General features: G+C 33.7%; 1 protein-coding gene across 1 annotated transcript in view; it reads right to left on the bottom strand.

Moving 5' to 3' along the window:
• Positions 1–25,594, bottom strand: part of GULP1 (GULP PTB domain containing engulfment adaptor 1) — a 773,858-nt gene that overhangs the window by 681,178 nt on the left and 67,086 nt on the right. The window contains exon 2 of the mRNA XM_086719114.1: positions 5,115–5,168. The gene's annotated coding sequence lies outside the window, so the exon portion shown is untranslated. The remainder of the gene's footprint in view (positions 1–5,114; positions 5,169–25,594) is intronic.

The raw sequence follows: 25,594 nt of genomic DNA, 5'->3' as shown, positions 1-25,594 counted from the left end.
AGGGGGAAATCAACTTCAAAGAATCACTTCAACCAAGTCTCTTAGCAAATAAATAAATGACGAGTCCAAAAAAACAACATGACTCAGGAGTAGAAGACTCAGCATCCTATGTTGCTAAAACATGTTTTCTAAAATATCCCATTCTCAAGAAGAATATTCTAAGACATGCAAAACCAGAAAATTATGACCATACACAGAACAAAAAAAGGCAGACAACAGAAACTGATTTTGAAGTGACTTAGATGTTGCAGTTAGCATACACAGGCTTCAAAGCAGCTATTATAAATATATTCAAAGGAGTAAAAGAGACTATGTCTGAAGAACTGAAAGAAGGTATGTAGCAATATCTCATGAAATAGAAAAATATCAAAAAAGAGATAGAATTATTTTTTTAAAAAGAACCAAATGGAAAAATTTTAGTTGTAAAGTACAATAACCAAAATGAAACATTCACTAGATGGCTTCAATATTAGATTTGAGTTAGCAAAGAGGGAATCAGCAAAATTGAAGATTGATTAAAAGAGAGAAGGTAATCTGAGAAAATGGAGAGCAAAAATAATGAAGAAAAATGAACAGAGCCACAGAAAAATGTGAGGTACCAATAAGCACATAACACACATAATGGGAGAACCACAGATGAAAGAGAGAAAGGGGCAAGAATTATGATAGTAAAAATGTGAAGTATATTTTGATAAGATGAAATACATAGAACTATCATTATCTCTAGATAATAATAGAAAAATTATTAAAATTATTAAAACAATTAAAATTTTACACTAAAAATTATCTATCAAATTGAACAGAAATTGGGTAAGGAAGAATAGAGAAACAAAAATGATGTGAGACAAAGAGAAATAAAAAGTAACATGGCAGGTATAAATGCAATCATACTAATAATAATGTTAAATGTAAATGGATTAAATATTCTAATGAAATATGGACTTTAGGCTGGATAAGGAAAAACAAGACCATATATATATACATTTATATATATATAATGTATATATATATACATATATATGTATGTATATATATACATATATACATACATATATGTATATATAATGTATATATATACATATATACATACATATATGTATATATAATGTATATATATAATGTTATATATATATATATATATATATATATATATAACATTAGATTTAAATTTTTTTTTTCAACGTTTTTATTTATTTTTGGGACAGAGAGAGACAGAGCATGAACGGGGGAGGGGCAGAGAGAGAGGGAGACACAGAATCGGAAACAGGCTCCAGGCTCTGAGCCATCAGCCCAGAGCCTGATGCGGGGCTCGAACTCACAGACCGCGAGATCGTGACCTGGCTGAAGTCGGATGCTTAACCGACTGCGCCACCCAGGAGCCCCTATAACATTAGATTTAAATGAGCAAATACGATGAAAACAAATGGATGAAAAAAAAAAGAGATCATGAAAAAAGCAACTTTAAAAGGGCCGGAGTAGCTATACTAATACTGGGAAAAAAGACTTTAAGTAAGAAATGTTTCATATATAAAGAGGGCCAGTTCACAATGATAAAAACCTCAATACATCAAGAACAAACATACACAGCACTGGTACCAGAGTCCCAAAACACAAAATCTGACAGAAATGAAGGGTAAAATAGCCAATTCAAAAATAATAATTAGAAACATCTAAACCCTGTTTTCAATATTGGATTAATAAGTAGGCAGAAGATCAACAAGGACATAGAAAACTTAAGCAACCCTATACCACCTAGACCAACTGTTCTCTCTATAGTGCATTCTCCACAATAATGGCAGAATACACATTCTTCTTAAGTTTAGCTTATGGAACATTCTCCTGGATAGATAATACAAGCCTCAATAAACTTAAAGTGACGGAAATAATACAAAATATGTTTTCCAACCAAAAGAGAATGACATTAGAAGTCAAAACCAAAAAGTTTGGGAAGTTCACAAATATAGGAAAATTAAACAACACACTCCTCAAATAACCAATACGTAAAGAAAAAATCACAATGAAAATTAGAAATAAGATGAATAAAAATGCAAACACTATATACCAAAGTTCATGGAATAAATCTAAAATGGGCACAAAGGAAAATTTATAACTATAAATATTCATACTAAAAAAATCACTTCAAATCAATAATGAATTTTTGCATCTTAAGACACTAGGAAAAAAATAAAGAAAAAACTAAATTTAAAGCAAGTAGAAGAAAGGGAATAACAAAGATTAGAGTAGAAATGAACAAAATACAGGCAAACCTCATGTTATTGTACTTTGTTCTGTGTTTTGCAAATGTTGCATCTTTTACAAATTGAAGGTCTGTGACAACCCTCCATCCAGCAAGTCTATCAGCACCATTTTTCCAATAGCATTTGCTCACATCATTGTCTCTGTGTCAAATTTTAGTAATTCTTTCAATATTTCAAATTATTTAATTATTATTATATTTGTTATGGTGATCTGTGATCAGTGATCATTGATGTTACTATTATAAATGTTTTGGGACTCCACCAACCAGGCCCATAGAAGATGGTGAACTTAATTGATAAACGTTGTATGTGTCCATGGAGAGGGCTTCCCTATTTCCTGAGACACAACAATATCAACATTAAAACAAGTAATTACCCTACAATGGCCTCTAAGTGTTCAAACAAAAGAAAGTTGCACATCTCTCACTTAAATCAAAAGCTAAAACTGATTAAGCTTAGTAAGGAAATCATGTTGAAAGTAGAGACAGGCCAAACGCTAGGCCTCTTCTATCAATCAGTTTGCCAAGTTGCAAATTTAAAGGAAAAGTTCTTGAAGGAAATTGAAAGTGTTATTTTAGTGAACACACAAATGATAAAAAAGCAACACACCCTATTGGGTGATATGGAGAAAGCCTCATTGTCTGGATAGCTCAAACCAACCAAAACATTCCTTTAAACCAAAGCCTAATCCAGAGCAAGGCTCTAACTCTCTTCAATTCTATGAAAGCTGAAAGAGGTGAGAAACCTTCAGAAGAAAAGGTGGAAGCTAGCAGAGGTTGGTTCATGAGATTTAAGGGAAGGAGCCATCTCCATGACATGAAAGTGCAAGATGAAGCAGCTAGTGCTGAAGCTACAACAATTATCCAGAAGACCTAGCAAAAGATAATTAATGAAGGGGGTATATTAAACAATAGATTTTCAATGTAGATGAAATAGCCTTCTATATGAAGACATCATGTAAGACATTCACAGCTAGAGAGAAGTCAATGTCTAATTTCAAAGTTTCAATATATAGCCTGACTCTTTTGTTATGCGATAATATAGCCAGTGATTTTAAGTTGAAGCCAATATTCATTTACAATTCTGAATATCCTAGGGCTCTTAAGAATTATGCTAAATCTGGGGCGCCTGGGTGGCGCAGTCGGTTAAGCGTCCGACTTCAGCCAGGTCACGATCTTGCGGTCCGTGAGTTCGAGCCCCGCGTCAGGCTCTGGGCTGATGGCTCAGAGCCTGGAGCCTGTTTCTGATTCTGTGTCTTCCTCTCTCTCTGCCCCTCCCCTGTTCATGCTCTGTCTCTCTCTGTCCCAAAAATAAATAAATGTTGAAAAAAAAATTAAAAAAAAAAAAAAAAGAATTATGCTAAATCTACTCTACCTGTGCTCTTTAAATGGAGTAATGAAGTCTGGAAGACAAACATTTGTTTACAACATAGTTTACTGAATATCTTTCTATTGAAATATAGTTGACAGTCTTAGTTGCAAGTGTACAATAAATATTTTAAACCCACTAATGGGATCTACTGTTCAGAAGAAAAGAGGTTTCATTCAAAATACTATTCCTGATTGACAATGCACCTGGTCACACAAGAGTTCTGATGGAGATATATGACACTAATCTCATTGTCATGCCTACTAACACAATATACATCTTGTAGCCCATAGGTCAAGAAGAAATGTAAACTTTCAAGTGTCATTATTTTTTTCTCCTCAGAGACCTACTATTTATTAAGATCTAAACACATGAGAACATTGGTCCAAGCTCAACCCATCTTAACATATATCGCTCTGTAGAGTGAAAAGCACCCTATGTACACAGCCAAAAGCTGCACTGCCTGGGTCCCTGAAGCCTGGATCTGGCCCTCCTCAGGCCCTTACTCCCTCAAGGTATCTAAAAAGAACAAGCAAGAGGAGTAGTGCCCAGCATCAGCACAAATAAGGGAATAAACAGGCATTAGTGGTCAATCTTGTCATTTAAGAAATACATTTCATAAAGCTAAAGAAGCTGCCACAGAAAGTGATTCTTCTGATAGATCTGGACAAGGTAAATTGAAAATATTCTGGAAAGGATTCACCATCCTAAATGTTTTTAAGGAGATGTATGCTTCATGGGAAGAAGCCAAAATACCAACATTAACAGGAGTTTGGAAGAAGTTGATTCTAACCTCATGGATGACTTTGATGGGTTCAAGACTTCAGCGGAGACAGTAACTGCAGATGTGATAGAAATAGCAAGGAAACTAGAATCAGAAGTACAATGTGAAGATGTGACTGAATTGCTGCATTCTCATGATAAAATTTTTAATAGATAAGGAGTTGCTACTTATGGATGAACAAAGAAAGTGGTTTCTTGAGATGGAAACTACTGCTGGTGAAGGTATTAGGAAGACTGTTGAAATGACCACAAGGAATTAGAATATTATATAGATTCAGTTGATAAAGCAGCAGTAGGGTGTGAGAACATTGACTCCAAATTTGAAAGAAGTTCTACTGTGGACAAAATGCTATCAAACAGCATTACATGCCACTGAGAAATTGTTCATGAGAGGAAGAATTAATTGATGTAGCAAACCTCTTTATTGTCTTACATTAAGAAATTGCCACAGCCAACCCAACCATTAGCAAACACAACTCTGATCAGTCAGCAGTCATCAACATCAAGGTAAGACACTCCATCAGCAAAAAGATTATGACTTGCTGAAAACTCAGATGATGGTTAGCATTTTTTAGCAATAAACTATTTTGTAATAAAGGCACATTGTTTTTTAGACATAAGGCTATTACATACTTAATAAACTATAGTATAGTGTAAACATAATGTATATATGCACTGAGAAATCAAAAAACTCATTTGACTTACATCTGCTTTATTGCAGTGCTCCGGAACCAAACCCACAATGTCTCCAACATAAACCTGTAGAAACAGAAATACAATGAAGAATGTCAACAAGACAAAAAACTGGTTCTCTGATAAGATCAACTAAGTAGAGAAAATTATAGGTAAAAACAGACAAGTTAATTAGAGTCTCAAATTACCAATCCTTTAAAAACTTCCAAATTAAAAAAAAAAAAAAAAAAGAGAGAGAACACTTCCCAGCTTATCTTATGAAGCCAGTATTATTGTGACGCCAAAGTTAGGTAAATACATCACAAGAAAAGAAAACTACAAATTAATATCCCTTTTTAATATATATGTAATAATCCTCAATAAAATACTAGAAAATTGAAGCCAGCAAGATATATAAAAGATCATACACTATGATTATGTTGGTGTTACTCAAGAAGGCAAGTTTAGTTTAACATATGGAAATCAATCAATGTAATAAGGCATCTTAGTGGAATAAAAGACAATCTTCATGTGACCATCTTAATAAGCACAGAAAATTAGCATTTCACAAACCAATGCCCTTTCCTAATAAAACATTATACAAAGTAGGAATAAAAGTAAATTTTCTCAACATGGGAGAGGATATCTATATAAAACCCACAGCTAACATCATACTTAATAGCAAAAGGCTTAATGTTTTATCCTCAAGATTAGAAACAAAATAAGAATGTTCTCTCTTTCCACTTTTATTCAGCATTGTTCTGGAAATTCTAGCTAGGACAATTAGGCAAGCAAAAGAAATAAAAGGTAGCTTTATTGGAAAGGAAGTAAAACTATATTTGAAGATGATATTGTTTTATTTATAGAAAATCCTAAGTAATCTATTTAAAAGACTTAAAACTAATACGTGAGTTTGGCAAAGTTTAAGGACCCAAGGTCAATATACAAAACTCAGTTGTGTTTCTACACATTAACAATGAAATTAAGTTAATAATCAGTATCATAAAAAGAATAAAATCATTAGGCCTAAACTTAACAAAGCAAATACAATTACTGAACACTGAAAACTACATAATATTGATGAAAGAATTAAAGAAGATCTAAGAAAAGAGAAGTCAATGGATATTCATGAATTGGAAGACAATATTAAGATGACAATACTCCCCAAACTTATCTATATTCAACATGCTTCCTATCAAAATATGTTTGCCCTTTTACAAAAATTGACAAGCTGATCTTAAAATTCATGTGGAAATTGAAGAGAATAATAGGCTAATGCATCTTGAAAAAAAGAACCCAAGTTAAAGGATTCACACTCAATGCATTTCACATTTTGGTACAAACGTGCAGTAATCAAGACAGTACTAACATGAAGATAGAGATAGGTCAATGGAATAGAACTGAGAGCAGAAATAACCTCTTACATTTATGGTCAATTTATGACATTAAAATCATTATAATTTTATACTAATAGTAACATATATCACCTCAGATATGAGAGTATGGTTCACTCTACCGTATCAGAAGTAGTTTAAAATAAAAATAATCTAAGTTTTGTTATAAGAAGTTTAATTTTAAGTTCATAAAAGAAAATAAATCTAGAGAATATACAAGAAAGTAAATAATAAAAAGAAAAATTTAAGAACTACAAAATGGAAAATTGACATAGATAAGTGTTTGTTCTTAGAAAAGATTAATAAAATTGAAATATGCTAAGCGTAACAGATGAGGCAAATTATATTCTACTCAGATATTAAAAGGAAGATATCATTGCAGATACCCTAGCTATTAAAAAGGAAACAGGAGGATATTATAAACATCTCTATTCCAATAAATTTTTATAATTTAAATAAACAAATTTACCAAACGGAAACAGGAAGAAATATAAATGATAAACTTTGAGTCCTCCATGCAGTACCATTCCACGAGGAGATCAACAAGCAATGTGGTGGAAGGTTTGTTTCCTCTCTGAAAAGGATAACGATGGGATATATGCTAGCTATAAGTTTCCCTTTCTAATCAGCAGTGTCTCAGCACCACTATTCAAGGGTTCACACAGGATACAAACTACCAGTGTGGGATCCCACATAACATCACCTTGGGCCAAGGGATCCACCCTAGGGCAAGGAATGTAATAACAAGCACATAATTATGGTATTCACTGGTTCTAATACATACAAAACTACCTGGAGACTGCTGACCTTATAGTAGTGGAACAGTCTCTTGAAAGTCATCTATACATCTGTTTGTGACACCGTGAGAAGATGGTACATTATCCTTCTGTGTTGGTACATACTTTAAACAAATATTCATTATATAGGTCTGTTTCCTAATATGCAAACTACCTGTTATAGAAAAAAAGGAGTAGATATAGGAGTGACCCTCCTCTCAAACACTCCTGTTAATGTACTTGAAGACTTTGTGTTTCCTTTCCCTATCACATTAGGTTCTGTGCTTCTAGACTATCTGGTTGACTGAGCAGTTCCATCAGAGGACTCAAAAATGGTCCCTCTAAATTTAAAGCTATAATGGCCTCCTCTTTTACCTTGGGCTCCTTGAAATTGTTAATTAGAAGGCAAAGAAAAGAGTTAACATGCTGGCAAAGTTTACTGACTCTTATCATCAGAAGAGGTAGGTCTGCTACTATACAATGAGTGCAAAAAGAAAAACACTGATTAAGTAAGTGATAAACCAGGATAACACTTTATAGTCTATTTTAGAGTTTTGTCTTTATTTATTTTAATGTTTATTTATTTGGAAAGAGCGAGAGAGAGGGCACATGAGTGGGGGCAGGGCAGAGAGAGAGGGAGAGAGATAATCCCAAGCAGACTCCACAATGTAAGCACAGAGCCGGAGGTGGGCTGATCTCAAGAACCAGGAGAGCATGACCTGAGCCAAAATCAAGAGTCGGAGACTTAACTGAATAAGCCACCCAGGCATCCCCAGTTTTATCCTTCAATCGACAGGGACAACAAAAATGGCTCTATACAAGTATGATAATTGGGGATTCAATTACCTCAGGTATGACTGTCTTGTTCTCTCCATCAGACACAGCACTCAAACAAACAGAATTTTCCCTGAAAGAATGGAAATCTAGAGTTTGTGGCAGAGACAGAATGAATATCAATAACAGCCTAATTTAAAATCAGAGGTATTGTTTATTCTTAAAATATTCATCTTGAAATTTTCCCTAGATGTGTCTGAAGAATCCTAGAGAAACTGTGCCCAGATGGAATGAACTAACATGAGAAGAAAGATGACTTGAGCAACGTAAGCAGTAGACTATGGTAGATGTTGTTGGCACCCTACCTACACAACCCCTTTATTACCAGTGCAACCATCTCCTAACTGTTGGGGATACAGGCATCTGACAGCTTATAACTTTACTCTTTTCTGAAAATGACTCTTGTCCAAGGAAAATCACTTTACCAGGGAAGGCATGAAAACGTACGTCTTTTACTTAAGAAGTGGCCTACAGACAATGACTTAATTGATACGGAGTACAAAAAGTCATCCCTTTTGTGCCAAGTTTGGTCAATTCTATGATTCAGAGCTTCTCATTTGTTCAATGTAAGAGTAGAATAAACTGAAATACATCTTTGATTAGCTCCTTGCCCCAGCTCTATACTGCTTCCCTTCACTTCCTTAACAGGATTCTCCTAAGAGAATTTCTTCAATAAATCACTTATACCAGAATACCATATCAGGTTCTGCTTCAAAAGAAATTGGACTAATATCCACCACTCTAAAGACTGAGTCTCTAAGACTTAGCAAAACAAAGAAACTGTAAATATTTTATATAATAAAGAAATATTTTAAACAAATGAATACAAAGTAGTTAAAAATACAGTGATACAAAAAGGTATATCAGATAAGTATGAGCCAAAAAAAAGATGTTTCTGTAATAATATTAAACTCTAACAAAAGACCAGTAGACATAAATGGATAAACAAACAATGGTATATCTATACAGTGTTCACTGGGCAATAAAATATTAATCAAGTTGAAATGTGTATGAACAAAGAATCAGGATAAGAACAACTGATTCTATGCTTATTTGTCAAATGACCTTGGCACTAATTCTTTTATTTTACAGACTTTATTTTCTCCACTTCCACAGTGTAAATTTGGGGATTTCCACATGTCTCTAAGCACATACTAAAAGCAAAGAGTGGAATCTATTCATTCTCAGTGATTCATGAATATGTTAAGACAACTGTTTCATTCTAGAGTACAATGTGAAATTTGCACAACCCTTTTTCTTACTAATTGTGTCAGCTGGGACTAATTATTTAATTTTTTAAAGCCTTACTTTAGGATAAAAATTCCTAAATTTCAAGGCTTAATTAAAAATCACACATATAATCTCTCAAACGCATAGATTACAATCTTTCAACAACTGATAATTCCTCATCCACTTTTTTCTTTTCTCCTTCTTTCAAAGTAAAAAAAAAATTTCATGTCATATGATTTCTTTTTCCTCTCTCAGACAAATGAAATGTGAACTTCTGTAGGTGGAACTTGGATATCATTTTTTTACATGAAATTGCTTAAGTATAATTAATATTGTTACACTCCTGAAACTAATATTACAATATATGTTAACTGAAATTTAAATAAAAATTTGTAACAAAACCAAACACAATTTTACATTAGTTTCAGGTGTACAACTTATTGATTCAACAATTCTCTACATTACTCAGTGCTCACCAAGATAACTGTAGTCATTATCTGTCACCATATAACATTATTACATTATTATTGAATATATTCCCTATTATTTGATTTTCAATTCTAAGATTTTAATTTTCTAATAGAGCAATAAAAAGAATAAAATAATGAAATTTAATATCAAAAAGAATTTCAGTATTTAAAAATGCCTTCAGTATTATTATTATTACTACTTTAGATGCCCACTGAAATATGAAGAGGCAGAATTATATGTACAGATGAAACAGAACAAGTTCTACAGGTTAAACAAGATAGAAGATATGCCAAAGAGAATGTTTAAATTTTGTTGTAATATTTTCAGAAAGATAAAATAAATTCTTTTCATATGTCAGCAGGAACACAAAGGGGTATCTCTAGTTTGCTCATACTATCATTTTGTTTCCTCCAAACTCATTAGAGAAAGTTAGAAAGGGAATATTATTTCATATTCCAAATAAGATGGAATTATGTAAGCTAATGGAAAAGAATTCCTCATGTTGTAAAAAATGCATGATCACATCCTGGAAAAATCCTCTTAGGAGACAACATTTCTCACTGCCCCTGTCCCTTGTCAAAAATAGCAAGAATAGCAAATACCAGCCCTCCAGGTAATTATAATAATAAACACTACCAGAATTTTGATCAAGTGCTTAATTCTTACCTTAAGGAATAACTTAAGCCCCTAAAATACCAAGTTTCTATGTAGAAAATAACTAATGGCTACTAAGACACAGTTCTCATGTGTGTGGTTTTTATGCTAAGATAATCAAACTTACTTTTCTAGACTTTTTGAAATTGTAGGCAAACCAAAACTTTTAAAAAGTAGTCATGAAAAAAATATGTTCTCTTATTTGGAAGTAAATGAAAATGCTGCTTACCTCATAATACCATTTTGTCAACTGCTCTGACAAAACATTTATAATCTGTACTTCAAAGCAGCCATAGCTTTTAAGAAGCAAGGTTATATTACAAGCTCTAGTTATGCATGTTCTTATAGCAACATTACTGAATTTGCCTCCCTTCAGGAAGCAATTTACTGTTATTATTAACTCTCATAAAAGAACAAAGAAAAACCATGCATTCATACCATGGCAGTATAGAAAGGGGATAGGTTTTAATAATAAAAACTTGAGCTTGAATCATGGCTCTGCCACTTATAATATGAGTGATCTTAGGGCAATTTAATTAACCTTTTAAAATATGTTTTTCCATGTGTGAAATGTAAATAAATGTATAGCATTATTGAGAAAAGAAAAGAGTAAACATCTATCACTCTTTTGCAGATAGTCTACACTGAATAGCTGTTATTCTTTTTTTTCCTGTTCTACACTATACTCAAAATATGGCACCTTGTTGGAAAGAAATAGAATTATTGCTATATTATGCATCATATTTAGAAAGTAAATTGTTTAGAAATACATGAGATGGTATAAGAAAAATTCCCTTCCAATTATCACTCATTAGCTAAAATCCTTCTTCCAAGCTCTATACTTAGGTATCTAATTAACTTTTTCAATCCTCTAGTTGACTGTTCTAAGATATTTCACACTTAATCCAACTATGCTGAACTGTTGATTTGTTCCTGTCCCCGTGCTTCTTTATAAGAGCTTTTATTCTACAGACTTTTCCAAATTAGTAAATGGCCTCATCAACCACCCATACAAGTCAGCGCCGGGGTACTTCTGACACCTCCTTTTCTTCCCCCAGCTTCTAATCTGTCCAACCTAAGCCATTTATTTCACAAAAATATATATCATCCATTTCTGTTCAGTTTTGGTGCAGATCACTGTCATTTTTCATCTGGAGTACTGCAATAATCTCCTGACTAGTCTCATCTCTAATTATCTTGTCACTTTCCACTTCATTTTCCACAAAGCAGCCAAGGTGATAATTTTAAAACACAAATTGTTTTGTTACTCTTGCCTACAACTGTCCAATGCCTTCCATATCCACTTAAAAATTGTATTTTATATACATATATATATATATATATATGGCATTCTATGTTCTGACCTCTACCTGACTCCCCAAACTCTTCTCATGATATGTCTTCTCCCTACTGATTGTTTCATCCTTAAGGGTCTCTCAGGTACTTAAACATGCTGTGTGCTCTCTCACCAAGTGCAATTTCTTTTACCTGAGAATCTTTAGCATTCCAATTTTCATGTAATTGCCTTCTGCTCATCTTTTAAGTCTCACATTAAATTTCTTCTGAAAAGCCTTTCTGGCAACCCAAACTAATACCACATCGCCTATTACTTCCTCTGAGAACACCTTTCCTTGCTATTACTTTTGCAATACATTATTATATACATTAGGTGGGATTTTATTCCTCCTTACTTTCTCTTCTAGGCAAGGAACGATGTTTTTGGCATAGCATAGTAAAAACAAACAATTAATGGCATCATACGGTCACTTATTCAACCAAAGAACACATGATGGGGTAGAAAATGATGGGTGTGGTCAAGAGCAGTGGCTATTGTATACAGATGATTCAGAGAAGAACTTTAAGATGAAGTGACATTTAGCAGAGATACGAATGAAGTAAGGGAGGAAGCCAAGAGGAAGTACGTTGTAGGCAGGGAAGCACAAGCCCAAGTTCCTGAGATGGGAAGATTTACAGTGTGTTTGAGGAATAGTCAAGGAGGTCAGGGTGATTAAGAAACAGAGAAGGCAGAAAAGAGAGTTAAGTTAGATTTAGATTGTGTAAGGAATCATAGATCACAGCATGGGATGTATATTTTATTCTAGTATCAATATTAAACCATTAGAAGCAATCAATTTTGTGTTTTTTTGTAGATTCTCCTGTCTGGAAAGTTTAAAGACCAAATATACTCCCCAGTGTGGAAAAGCCACTGTTACCACATGATAGAGTCAAAAGGGAGGCCCAGAATATGAGCACATCTAGGGTGGAGGTGGGAACCCAAAGAGTGAAGCCAAGAGAGTAAAAGACTGAAGGGATGATTGAGAGAGGATAACAAAGGGGGAAACTGGAGTCTAGAAGAGTTTTCAGACACTATCTGTGGTATAAGAGATAACTAGTGAGAACAGTAAGGGAGTATTTTGCACTATCCTTCTATCTCATTGGAAGTTCATAATCATCTAAAGTAATATGTCTTTCTATGTGTCCAGACAGTGTACTGTGTCTAGGAAATGCAAGAAAATACAAGGAGTTAAGTTTGAAGGGAATTAATTACCATATTTATTGATCTATGGTGTGATGTCTAACCTTGCATGAATCATAACAAACCATATCACTAAACCAGGAACATGGAACCAAGCCAGCTGAACTACAGATAGAATGGAGTGAAGACTTGAGTAGAACTAGGGGCAGACCTGGAATTAGAAGTACCCTCTTAGGCTGAGTCCAGAATGGTGTAAACAGATATGACTACAGCATTAGGGCCACTAGGGAAATAAAACTATAAAACAATGGACATTTCAGACACTTCCTGCTTCAGCTTTGACATTTAAAAAGCTTATTTGGAAATCGTCACTTCCTTCCTTATAACTGGAAAATATCTGAACCTAAATAATTTTTCTCAGAAACATCAGTGAATTGAGTTCGCAGATAAAACCACCACCCCAAAATCTGGAGAGACAAGTGAATACAAAGAATCACAGGCTACAGAGACTCAGTTTGCATGGAGCAGAAGCCTCTGGAGCCATATTTTGAAAGAAACACTTAAAGAATAATTTTGATGAATTGCTGGAGGCACAGTGCCCATTAGAGTGAAACCCTATACATTTCTCACTCTCAAAAGAGAAAATCAGTGAAACCAAAAGCTGCTTCTTTGAAACGATCAATAAATTTGATAAACTTCTAGCCATATTAATTAAGAAGCAAGGAGAGAACACACAAATTACTAATATCAGAAATGAAAGAGGGGTCATCACTGATTGCATAACATTAAAGGCTAATTAAAAAAATACTATGAATTCTACAGCCACAAATTTGATAATTTAGATGAATGAAATGGACCCATTCCTTGAAAGACACAAACTACAAACAGCTCGTACAAGGAAAAAGAGATAATCTGCATAAGATTATATCTACAAAAGAAATTATTTCATTATAACCTTCCAAAAAAGAATATACCAGGCTTAAATTATTTCACTGGTGAATTCTACCAAACACTTAAAGAAGAAATGACATCATTTCTCTAGTCTAGAAAATACAATGAGTTAGGTATCTAGATTTCATTATTTATTGAAGTAAAAAACTAGAGAAGTGAGTAGATTTAGACAAGAATGAAAGTTTTCTGGGAGAAGTCACTTATACCCACATTTTGATTAATTTTCAGTTTCTCTAAAGTTTTCAAAAATGCTCTGAGAAACCAACACTTTTCAATTAATTTGGGCAAAAGAAAAGAAAATGAAGATATGAGGTCATCATATCTCAGAAGCCAGATGGCAGAGAAAGACTGCTGTAAAGTTTAGTGGGAACATGTGGAACTACAGTGATGAAACAACAAGGATAGTTCCAGGGTTAAGCTGGTTCTCAAATAGAGGAAATATATAAGCAGTTATGCTGTTTGCACGAATGTCTTATACAGGAAATAACATAAATGACCACTAAATTGGGGAGTATAAAAGAATAACAGTACAATTGATTGAAACTAATACATCCTCAGAAATAACACTGAAAACCAATATATGATGACACTGAAAATGTACAAAAGGAACAGGTGTTATAAAATGTTATAAAAAATGTTAATATTCAATTTTGTTTAGCAAAACCACTGGCCACTAGAAGCCTATTAAAAAAGGATTCAGACCCCCTACACTAATATTATTATGCATCCAATCCATTGCTGGATAGCTAGAACTTATGAAACTATTTTACATTGGTTAAAAAAACAAAACAAAACAAAACAAAAAACATTCATATGTTTTTCCCTTAAGAGTCCTATTCCTTGCGAAACATGATTTTCTTATAATTAAACACATATTAATATAAACATGGTAGATATGTCACAGTACATAAACATAGGTAGAATTTAAACAAACTTCATTAGGTATCAAATCATTTTTACACTTCTTTTACTGTAGATAAACTTGCTCAGAGACATTACCTCAATAAGAAAAAGACACTGCATCTTTCTCCAAGACAAATTAAATTTTTCTCCTAAATATAACTGACTGAATGTGTTTCCAAAATTAAAATTAGAAAAATATCAAACAAGCTATATCTTTGTATCAATATTGGCTGGCTGCATTTCATATTCATGATCACATTATTTTATTGATTTGAATGTATGCATTAGCTTAGACAAAAAAAAATCTAGACTTATAGTAAAAGAACATGCTCCCTATCTCTTTAATCTGTCTAAAGATTAAAAAAAAACTTCTAGGTATCTGGAAGTTTGAAATTTCATGAGCAGAGAGAATAATTTATTGGTCTGGGGCATCATTCAATGTATGGATAATCTGAGAATAACCACATCTCATGCCTGTGTAATCAGAGTCATCTGAAGAGTCACTGCACAAACTTCCCAGATTTTGCTCCTATTTGTTCATGGAGGATGGCTACACGACTACGAAATCTTCTGAAGCTGCTGTATGAGTTGTCTACTTTCTGCCTACCTCACTGAGTTCACATTCAGTCAATCAGTAAAAGATAGACACATCACCCTTACCACCATACTGGTGCCCAGCATGGCAATGACAATGTACACTCAAGGGCCTCCTACAGTTATTTTCTATTGCATTACCCAAGGTTTCATCTGTAATTACCTCATGTTGGTGTTTCTTGTTGATTTTCTGTCTCTCACTCAATAATTTAAGATTAATGATAAATTTTGTCTCTGGTTCATGTATATATCTCTATATCCTAGTACAATGATGGGTGTTCAATAAATAGAACAGTAGCAGTAGTAAAGCTTCAAGGGTTCTCAATTGCCCGAAAGACAAGATGCAAATTCTTTAATGTCAAATAAAGCTTTTTATGAGCAGACTGTGACCCACTCCTTTGCCCTACTCAGGTTATAGCCCTTTTTTCAAAAGGTCATTAAGGCAAACTAAACATTGCTTCCAGAGCATCTGCACTTCTGTTACCTTCAGATTATTGACTAGGATTAGCTCCACTGGGATATTCTTCCTATCATCATTTCAGAAGATGTTTGATTTTTTTTTTTTTTTTTTTTTTTTTGCTTTGTGAGAGAGAATGCAAGTGGAGGAGAGGGGCAAAGGGAGAATGAAACAGAGAATCTTAAGCAGACTGTCCAGCAAACATGGAGCCCAACTCAGGGCTCCATCTCAGGACTCTCAGGACTGTGAGATCATGACCTGAGCTGAAATCAAGAGTCTGACCCTTAATCGACAAAACTGCTCAGATGTCCCCAGAAGATATTTTATGTATCATTCCAAAGTCTATTTTTTTGAAGAATCTTTGCATACCTCAAACAGGATTTATTCCTCTTCACTTTATTATCTCCTGACATATTTTATTTATCTTTCATATGGGCAACAAGCATATATACAATACTTTTGCATATTTTTGCTCTCTTTACCACGCAGTGAGTATGTGAGGGCAGAAACCATGTATTCTCACCTGCCTACATTTAGAATCTAATACAGTAATTAATATATCATACTTTGTTGAATGAAAACTTTAATTTTACTAAGCAGCTTATTTTCCCTCCTAAAATAGATACAAATTACTGATACCATTAAAATTTCTCAAAGTTCCCAAATTCACAGAATATAATGAAAGGGAATATTTGATGTATCTTAATTATCAGTAACACACATAACTTTTATGGTAGGTTTTGGTATTTGTGGGCAGCAGGCTTGTAAAAGCAGCAATGGCCAAGGACAGTAATCTTTTATTTATCACATACCAGCTGGGAAACTGCATATCAACCATTAGAACATAGTGTTTGAGTTTTGGGTAACGGTTATAACCACTTGAGAAATCATCATGCAACTGCACTAAGAGAATTGAGTTGAAAGGAAGCAGGTATTTCAAAATCCTCAGTTTTAGTTTCATAGGTGAATAACACAGGTTTTTGAAGTGGTATTTCAATTTCTTCGGCTTTTTCATTATAGTTAAATTTGCTAAGAAAGTAGATCTTACCACGCACACACAAAAAGGTAATTATGTGAGGTGTTAACTAACCCTATTGTTATAATCATTTCATGATATATGTATCAAATCATCATGTTGTATATCTTAAATATATGCAAGTTAAATGCCAGTATATCTCAATAAAACTGGAAAAAAGGCAAAATGACATTTAAAAAATTAGGGAGAACAGTGTAAATTATTTTGGGGTGTGCATAGGAAACACTGAAGCTCCCTTGTTCCTACCTATTTCTTTTCACTGGGGTAAAAACTAAATTGAATTAGCAGAGTTCTTTCTATGAATATTTTTAGTTCTTTGAAGAGATTGTTTCTATGTTCTCAAAAGGCTCATCAAATAAAGACAACTTTTATCAGTAAGCTCATGTTGACCATTTTTGCTAACTGACCGACAAAGTCCTCTGGTCATATACTAGTCAATTATGAAACCGTTACTGGAATACGTAATTCAATCTCCACAGGAAAAGGAATCAAAATGTTCTACTCCTTCATAAATGCCAGATCCACTCCAAACCACCATTTGGTTGAGGTAATATATTTGGGGTGAAAAAATTAATTTGTAAAAACTTAATTTCCAGATAATGTATTAATTACTTTGCTATTTATGTACACCCTTTAAAGTAATTTTTTAACAAATAAATTCCTGTGGCACCTGTGTGGCTCAGTAGGTCAAGCGTCCAACTCTTGGTTTTAGCTTGGTCATGATCTCACAGTTTTGAGAGTTTGAGCCCCACATTGGTGTGGAGCCTGCTTGGGATTCTCTCTCTCCCTCTCTCTTTCTCTCTCTCCCTCTCTCTTTCTCTCTCTCTGCCTCTCCCCTACTTGCACTGTCTCTTCTCTCTCAAATAAAGAAACTTAATTTTTTTAAAAAAAGTAAATTCCTTTTTAGGATTACTAATGTAATATTTAATTATTGAATTGTCCATTTGGGTTGAATTGTTTCCTCCAAAAAAGATATCCTAAAGTCCTAACTCCAGGTACCTGTGAATGTGATCCTATTTGGAAACAATTTCTTTGTAGAAATAGTCAGGTAAGATGAGGTCATACTGGATTAGGGTGGGCCCTAAATCCAGTGTCTTTTATCCTTATAAAGGGATATTCAGTGACACAGAGAAACACCAGAAGAATGCCATGTGACAATGGACCCAGAGAGCAGAGGGATGCACCTATACACTAAGGAAAAGCAAGTGTTGCTGGCAACCACCTAAAGCTAGGAAAAGGCAAGGGAGGATTCTTCCCTCCAGTCTTCAGAGGAAGCATGACCCTGCCAAAACCTTAATTTTAGACTTTTAGCCTCTAGGACCATGAGAGAACGACTTTTTCTTTTGTAAACAACCCATTTTGTGGTAATTAGAGTAGCCCGAGAAACTAATACAGTGCTGTGATACAACATGTATACTATTAATATATTGGTCTGTCTTTTCAATTTCTTTAAAAATATATATAAGTAACTTTAATAATAACTAAGTTATTTGGGCTAAGCTCTCTTTAATCAGTACCTCCTTGAAGGCCAAATTCTGCTGTCTGTTTTATTATGTTTGTTATAATGATTAATATAGTCACGGAAATTCTCATATATATATACCTCATATCAATTCCTTAGGATAATTACTAAGTCAAAGAAACTGCATAGTATTATACGATTGTATATATGTTGTCAAACTGCCTGTGGTAGTATAAAATGGGTCCATTTCCATACCATGTGCCACACTGGAAATGATTAATCTTCTGCATCTCCACCAAACTGAGAATTGAAAAGCAACAATTGATATCTGATTTTCATTTCTTTGATTATTTTGAGTCTCAGTTTTTGATATATGTTTTTGCTGGGACATTTATAATTATTCTTGTGTTCCCTGCCTGATTACATATTGTTTTGTTTTGTTTGTTTTTTCAATCAGGTTTCTTAATTTTGTCAATTATCTTGTATTCTGGACTCTTTAGACCTGAATCTCTAGCCTTGCGATCATGGCCAAGTTATTTAATTTCTCTAAGCTTCAGTATTCTTCTCTGTAAAACGGTAATAATGAGAAAATATACCTCTTGTGAATGTCATAAATAGAAGAATATATGCAGAGAATTATTATACAGTACAAAAGAGATCCCTAAACTCCACAGTACTGAGTGCTATGTACTGCATAAGTAGTGCACCATCAGTGAGAGAGAAGAACCATCAGTGGTATAATATATAATTGGCTTTAGTATGAAAACATTTGGTTTGTTGTAATGAAATAAACATGTACTTTATGTCAAACTTTGCAGGTCAAGTAGAACTGACTTTAATTCTACCCTACATGCTTTTTAATGTACGTGACTTTGGCTTATTTATGCTACCTTTTTAAACTTCAGTTTTCTCAACAATTAAAATATAACAGCAATACCTTCAATCTAAATGGCAAATTTAATCATATGGACCTGGGTTTTTACCTTAATTTTTGAACTTCATTTTCTGTATGATTATTAACTTCCCCATACTTTAATTTTCTTCATGTATACAACAGGCATAATACTATTAAGGTAATTCTTAGAATGTTGGGAGAATTAAATTAGATAATTCTGTACAGATCTTTATATAGTGTCTAGCACACGAGTCAGTATCTAGTAGTCAATATCCAGTAACTATTATCATTGTCATTACTATTGGACTATTTAAGGTACCAAGTGGATAATGTATGCAAGCTCTTATCAGGGTGAATAAAATAGTAAATGTTTATTAGGGGTTATCGATAGTGTGATGGTGGTAGAAGAGCAGGAGGAGATAATACGGGAGGTATTTCATTTATAGAAACATTTCGAGATCAAACTTTTGGCAATCACCTTATATTCCACAGAACTTTGTGGACATTATTAGCTATTCATATATATGCTGGAAGACACGCTAAGCTTTTATTTCATGGGGAGAAGCTTAGCAGGAGCTATGCTGGTCCACCTCTGTGTGAATACACCACGGCCTCTGGTCAGGTACCTGTCCTTGTCAGGCTCCTCACATTTCACAGGGGATGTTAATCTTACCGTCTGTTTCCCTGATTGTTGCGGCATATGGCCCTGCACAAACTGGCAGTACAGAAGAGCTGCGTTCCAAGTACTTGTTAGGGAATGTGACCTTGACAGAGTTGACTGATGTAAGTTGAGTTAAAAGAAATATTATGTTTAATTCTTTCTAGTGACATATTGAAATCTCTCTCTAAATAACCCATATAAGCCTATTTTAAAAACTTTTTTATCATAGGATGTAGCTTAAAACTAATCCCCCAAAATCCCTTCCATACACTTTCTATTTTAATGAATCACACTTGAAGTCTTTTGAAACTCATCCCTATATTTACTCTAAAATTATTGTTAAAGATGATGTTCAGCATATTATACATTCTTCTTTTTTTGAGGATGAATAAGAATTCCCTCTGTGGTCTCTGTACCAGTAATATTTGTACTATTCTGATCCACAGTTTGTCTTCAATTCACGAACATTGTACAACTAACATGTTTAATTTTGGTTGCTAAAAAGTTTTAAGCCAATTTTGCCAGGCAATTTTGCCAATATTTGCCCTTCCACAAATATATAGACTCCTATAACATGCATTTTGTGTGATTTATTAGCATTACTTCCGGCATTATGTTATATATTTAAGAAACTAACCATTTTAAAATTCTTTATGAATTTCATACCAACTTATTTTTAAAAAACACTTTTAGTGAAGTATGATACATATGAAGCAAGATAATTCTTAAATGTATAGCTTACTGAATTAGCACAATGGGAACATACCTGTGGAATTACCCCTCAGAATGAGAAAGAAGTCATCACCAGCAATAAGGATGCCCCATATTCTCCTTTTCAATCCCTATCATCCTCATCTTCACCGTCAACCAGCATCCTGATTTCTATAGCCATAGTTAACTATGCCTGTTATTGAAGGGCATATGAATGGACCTATACATTCTATAAGTTAATATTATATTTCTGAGATTCACCCATGCTATTGTATGTAGCAGTAAATTTACTTTTATTACTAAAAGAATATTTTTAAAAATTATTTTTTGGACAGCTTTCTTTTGAGTAATCTTTGCATAATATACCTTTTCTATACTTCTTTTTTCAATTTATATGTGTTCTTATAAACAACATAAATTTAGGTCAACCTTTTTCTGAACATTTAATTTTTAATTGGAGTGTTTTAGCTCAATTACATTTTATGTAATTACTAATGTAATTAGGTATACCTCTGCTATCTTACTATTTGTTTCTATTTCCCCAACTGTTCTTCCTGTATTTCTCCTTTCTTGCCATTTATGTATTTTCTAATGTAGTATTTTATTTTCCCTCTTTGTAAACTATTTTTACAGCCACATGCACCTTTGATTCATCAAGTCTAACGTATATGAGTACTTTGCCTACATCATGTACAAATGTATATTAAAACTCTTCAACTCCATTTAATACTTTCCCATATTTTATGCAATTATTTTCCTAAATCTTAGCACTTTATGTATTTTCAACTGCATATAACATTATGTTTTTGAATTTACTTTTTAGTTCCATTCTCTTTATCACTTTCTAAATACATGTTTTCATCTGTAAGTACCGTTTCTGCAACTGCCCTTTAATATTTCCTTTAATGTGATAGACCTACCCTATGACCCAGCAATAGCACTGCTAGGAATTTACCCAAGGGATACAGGAGTACTGATGCATAGGGGCACTTGTACCCCAATGTTTATAGTAGCACTCTCAACAATAGCCAAATTATGGAAAGAGCCTAAATGTCCATCAACTGATGAATGGAGAAAGAAATTGTGGTTCATATACACAATGAAGTACTATGTGGCAATGAGAATGAATGAAATATGACCCTTTGTAGCAACGTGGATGGAACTGGAGAGTGTGATGCTAAGTGAAATAAGCCATACAGAGAAAGACAGATACCATATGTTTTCACTCTTATGTGGATCCTGAGAAACTTAACAAAAGTCCATGGGGGAGGGGAAGAAAAAAAAAAAAGAGATTAGAGAGGGAGAGAGCCAAAGCATAAGAGACTCTTAAAAACTGAGAACAAACTGAGGGTTGATGGGGGGTGGGAGGGAGGGGAGGGTGGGTGATGAGTATTGAGGAGGGCACCTTTTGGGATGAGCACTGGGTGTTGTTTGGAAACCAATTTGACGATAAATTTCATATATTGAAAAAAAATAATTCAACAAAGAATAATAAAGGAAAAAAAGGCAAGGCACTCTGTTTTGGGAGATGTGACTCCTACTTTGAAATTTCTGACATTTTATATCTCAGTTTCTGGAGACAACTGTCCTTGTCCTACTAGCTTCCCAGTTTGACTTAATAATTAAATAGATAATAGATAATAATTAAAATGGGATAGTGCTTTGTAAAAAAAAATATTTCCTTTGGGTTAACTGGTAATAATTTTTTGAAAATGTTTGTTTGCTTAAAACAGTCTCTATTTTTCACTTAGCACCACACTCTCCAGTTCCATCCACGTTGCTACAAAAGGCCATATTTCATTTTTTCTCATTGCCATGTAGTATTCCATTGTGTATATAAACCACAATTTCTTTATCCATTCATCAGTTGATGGACATTTAGGCTCTTTCCATAATTTGGCTACATACAGAGAAAGACAGACACCATATGGTTTCACTCTTATGTGGATCCTGAGAAACTTAACAGGAACCCATGGGGGAGGGGAAGGAAAAAAAAAAAAAAAAGAGGTTAGAGTGGGAGAGAGCCAAAGCATAAGAGACTGTTGAGAACTGAGAACAAACTAAGGGTTGATGGGGGGTGGGAGGGAGGAGAGGGTGGGTGATGGGTACTGAGGAGGGCACCTTTTGGGATGAGCACTGGGTGTTGTATGGAAACCAATTTGACAATAAATTTCATATATAAATAAAAAAAAAAAAGAAAAACACTGGTTTAAAGGATGAAACAAAAAAAAAAACAGTCTCTATTTTGCCTTAATTAATTAAGGGTAATTTTTGTTCTATATAGAAGTTGATTGTGGCAGTTATTTTCTTTCCCCATTTGAAGCTATCATTCTATTTTTGGTTTCAATAGTTCAGTTTGAGAAATAATCCATCAGTATTAATGGTGCTACTATGAAGCTTATGTTCTCATCCTTCAAAGTCCCTTTAAGACAGTCTCTGTCTTTGATTGTCAGCAGCTTTACTATGGAATACCTAGGTATATTTCAGTATGTAGGTGTATTACGAGGTGAATTTAAAATTTTTTGCTGTTCATATCATTTCTTGATATCTGTCAGCAGTTCTGGAAAATTCTGAACCATTATGTATTTAAATAGCACTCTGTCTTATTCTTTATCTCCACTATTTCTTGCCCTCAAGTCAAGTTAAACTGAAGTTTCCATTTCAATGTCTGTCCTGACAATGAAACAAAGAACAAACATATTAGTTCTTTACCTGGAAATCTGTTCTTACTATCTATATTTTAGGTCCTTTAGCATTAGAATTCCTGTCAAAACTCATAGTTTGATGTAACCACACTTTTCTTTCTATCCCACTTAGCTGCTCCTTCCTTTACATCTTCTGATCTTCACCTTTTAAAATCTGAGCTCACTAGAACATACTATGTAGAAGTCTAATAATGGTCTGCGCTGATATTTACCTCTCTTTTCCATCACTGATAACACCTCTAAATTTTCAACATATATTTATTGAAATAGTGTTTACCAATAAATTACTAAATGCCAGGCACTATTCTATGTCTTAGTGCACGTTGCATTTTAGTGACTATATGGTCACAGTATGAATTTTGATTCTCACAAACATGTATTGAGTCTGATCCATACAGTGTGAATATCACCAAGAAGACAAAGGAGAACAAAGTCACAGCCTTTAATGTTAAGGAGCTCACAAAATAACATCTAATATAGACTATATAAAGTTTTTAAAAATTCTTAGATACATATTAAGAAAGGTATAGAGAAACTAATGAGAACTTAGAAGACAAAAAAGACTACATTGAGGGGCCTGGGGTGGCTCAGTTGGTTGAGAATCAGACTCTTGATTTCCGCTCAAGTCATGATCTAAATGTTCCTGGGATTAAGCCCCGCCTCAGACTCTGGGACACGGGATTCTCTCGCACACTCTCTCTACGCTGCGCGCGCTCTCTCTCTCAGAATACATAATCATTAAAAAAAAAAAGATTACATAGAGACAAAAATATTAGAAGTCTTGAAAGAAATACTGGATTTGCCAAACACATAAGTTGGAGTAGGAAAACAGGCCAGGCAGAGGAGATTTCCAAAGGAACAGAGATTTCACAGAGCAGAATATATTTAGAAAATTGAAAATACACAAGGCAAGGACAGATATTTATTAATTTTGTGTATGGGTATACATGTATGTGTGTACTGAGGTGGTGGCGGTGATGGTGTGTATGGGTGTTCATAGAAATTGAATGGGGCACTGGGGTAGGTACTTGAGAGAAACAAGTAAAATATTTGGCCAGACCATTCTATTAGATGTTTGAAGTGTCTGGCTAAGAGCTTCAGACTGTCTTGTAAGTACTGGGAAATTTGACATTTTAGGGCAAACTGTCATAAATTCATATTTTTAGAAACATAAATTTTCTATGAGGGGGTAAATTTGAATTTTTTTCTTAAAATCTTACAATGTTTCTTCTCCTGACAATGACGAATACTACCTTTCACAACTATTTCAGACAGTTTAATGATATGATTAGTATCTCTGCTTCCATCACTTTCATGTCACCAACCAGCACTTCCTTTTTTTGTGATAATTGTTCACAGGACCAGTTCCCTTACCTTTTGCTCCCTCTTCAGAGATAAAATTGTCACTAAAGAAATAGCAGCATTTATCAGATTTCCTATTTTAAGTGGAATGAGAATTGTAGCTCTTATCTAGATTGAGGCTCTTATATATAGGATGAGGGCACTGATATAAGATATTTTTCAAGCAATGTGTTATTAATGACAGTGTTATTTAGTATATATTAGCATTAGTATTAATAATGTATTATTTATGTTATGTTATGTATGAGTTTGAGAGTTAAATACAATAAAACAATTTATAATGACTAAAGATTATCCCTTTAATCATATCAATTTTACTCACGTTCACACATGGTTAATAATTGTGGGAAAAACTACCAAGCTGGGATTATACAATATCTGAAGCCAATTTATACACAAACCAGACCCCAGAGTAATCTATCATTAGCAGATCAATTGAACACAAATTGTTAGACTGTTTAACTTAGCAAGAACATTTAGTGGGTTTTATCAAAATATGAAACTGTTTTCTAATTCCCTCATTACTTTTACATTTATTAGTTCTCAGTGTGTTGTAAGAGAGAGCTTTCCCTTCTTTACATTTATTCAAAATTTCTTAAATTATTTTGTGGTATAATATGTAACTATCACTATATATTTTAACACTCAAAGTACTCATAAATTAGTCAATGGGAGACCCTGAAAGCTGGCTACTGTGTCCTTCTACCATGCCTCCATCATTCTTTGAGCATTTCCCTATTTCTGGCATAGCAAAATATTTCAAACTCTTTCAGCACAAGCCCTGAAATCAGCAATTTTGCCAAGCAATTTGCCTACTTTTAGTTGGTTGGAATTCAAATATGCATTCTGGATGCTAAATATACTCCTAGCTACTGGGATATCACTGATTTTCAGAGACCCTCTAAGCAAAATCGTCAAGAAATACATGTATACGTGTGTGT

The sequence above is a fragment of the Puma concolor genome, chromosome C1, assembly GCF_028749965.1.
Source record: "Puma concolor isolate L17-30 chromosome C1, mPumCon1.1.hap2, whole genome shotgun sequence".
Lineage (NCBI taxonomy): Eukaryota > Metazoa > Chordata > Mammalia > Carnivora > Felidae > Puma > Puma concolor.
This window is presented reverse-complemented; position numbering and strand designations above follow the sequence as displayed.